This window comes from Montipora foliosa, chromosome 6 (genome assembly GCF_036669935.1).
Source record: "Montipora foliosa isolate CH-2021 chromosome 6, ASM3666993v2, whole genome shotgun sequence".
In the NCBI taxonomy this organism is placed as follows: domain Eukaryota; kingdom Metazoa; phylum Cnidaria; class Anthozoa; order Scleractinia; family Acroporidae; genus Montipora; species Montipora foliosa.
The window spans coordinates 17,245,775-17,248,274 of NC_090874.1; positions in this window are offsets into that span (position 1 = coordinate 17,245,775).

A 2,500-nucleotide genomic window follows, 5' to 3' on the forward strand; every position below is an offset into this window, starting at 1 on the left:
ATATTTTGGCCAAGGCGAGGACTTCAAGCTAACCACGGAATTGTTCCAAAAATTGCACTATTCCTACAACCAGGCAATCAAAAACGGCGTAAATGAAGCAATACTGCTTATGTGAATTAAAAAAACCTTATTTTCAAAATGAAATTTTGTGTCTTTCAAGTAACCAAGACTTCATTCCATATGAGGGTGATTCGAATTTTTAACGCGCAACCAGTAAAAATACCCAATTTTAAGAGCGTGCTGACGCGTAAACAAGCATGGTGACCCCATTTTTTTATTGCATTTTTTTAATGTTCATATCATGAATGTTAATTATGCCAAGTTTCCAAAAAAGTTTGATAGTAGAACATTTTCAAGGGAATTACCTTAAATAAAGTTTTGCAGGGATCAGCCTAAAAGTGATTTTGTGAATTGTTGCCGTCTGTGCGGCATAGTGCGATGAAACAAATGTTAAGCTGACGATTTCGTAAGAATTTTTGAGACGTGTGTAGCCAAACAATAGCCTGCGATGGAAGGCTAAACCCCAAGATATTTGTGATGCTTGCAAGTATGGAGTACAACATGCTTGGAAAAATCATGAAAAAAACGCGATTGCAGCAGCACTGAAGCGGAAGTTTCATCCCTGACATCTTGTCAAAGCGACAAAGAAACAGCTACTGTCGTACAACGAAAAAAACCAAGGTTAAAGACTTGTATCTGAAGCACGAAGGTGGAACGCTGGGGGATCATGTAATATGTGTTTTTGAGCCTGAATTGCCTGATGATTAATCTAATTGGAAAACAAAAAAAAGGTGAAGCAAACAACCAAACCTCTGTTTGTCAGTGTGCCCAAGTACAAGAAATAATGCATGTGTAAAGGTAAAAGGAATATTTGAATGGAAAGGATGCAGCCAGTGTACACACATGAACATTGTTTTTCTGTGTGTAAAACTGAAACAGAATTTGTTTTTAATAACTACCAAAAATTGATAGCACAAGTTAAGGTTTTGTTTATTATTATTTTTTAATGAGGGACAGGGTTTAACATCACAAAAATCATACATATCAGTTAAATAAATTGCAGCAGCATTACTGTCGCGTGAATCCAACAATACCTTATAATGCAAATCATAGGATTAGTTGCGAATTCTACTGGCGACCTTCTTGTTGGTAATGGTACTGATGATAATTCACCAGGCAGTACTAAACAGTTCAATCACAACGAAGCATAACTTATCACAAGAGCAAACTATGTGTGCAACTTGGAGAAACAGTTTTAAGAAAAATGAAAGGGAATAAAAGCATTTAATTCCATAGCAAACTTAGTACCATACATCCACATTTACCATTTTTGCAGCAAGATATTAGATAAATACACTTGCCAATAACACTGTAGGGGTTCTACTGAGAGAAAGATAATGGCTCCTGAAAGTTTTCAGGTGAAAAACACATTGCATGTAACTAATTAACTAAAGTTGTATTATCATTTTTTAATTCCCAGGTTCTTATACAGTGGGAATACAAAGCAATTCTGAGACAGTTGACATGCGACCTTAAAAAGTCTTCAAATTAGCCTTTAATTAAGCCTCGTTCTCATTCCTGACATAACATAATCAGTCGTGTGGCCTGCACGACAAAAAAGCTGCAGCAATCGCTTGTTAATCGCACCAAAGAAGGAAGGCCAAAGATTGCTCAAAAATAAATATTTACTTTGTGTTGAAGTTAACATCTCCTCAAGATCTAAGAGACTTCAGATGGTAAAAACTGTCAAAATTAATGAGTGACAGAAAGAAGCTCAGACTCTCTTTAAAAGAACTGTGTCGACCAATGATGTTAAAATCAAGGCAACCTTATGACCCTGATTCAATTAAAATTCATTAATTATTCATGAGGGTGCAAACCAATCCCAGCACAGTATTCAGATCACATGTACACAACTGTAAACCCCAATACAAATCAACTGGGGTTGATGAATTATTAAACAGTAGAATTAACTTTTGATACAAACTCCTGCTCAGCTAATAAGTATTCATTAACTTTTGATACAGATCTCTACTGATTAAAATAATAATACTTTGCATTCAATTTAATGTATTCATTTCACAAGTATGTTCGTTTACAATGGCTCGCCTATCGGCTCGCCATTGTAAACGCCCATACAGATCTCCCGCTCATATTTTATCTACTACATATTCATTGCATCAATCAAGATTTTTATGCACCTCATTTCAACAATTATCTCCTTGGTCCCCATTCAAAAATAAAATAAACAATATTAATTTAACCTCTTATAGCGATATTTCTTGTTTACAAACATTGACGTCACATTTCTTTTGATATTTAAATTTGCCAACCACGGAACAAAAGAAGTCATTGTTTCAACAGCGAATTAGGTTCTGGTTGGCATATTAATAACAATGGATGACGTCACGAGAAACATCGCTATAGACAGACAGGTAAGCTTGTATATGATGCTCAAATGCACGCTTTATTCAAGTTCAAGTTTTATTTATTTACAAGA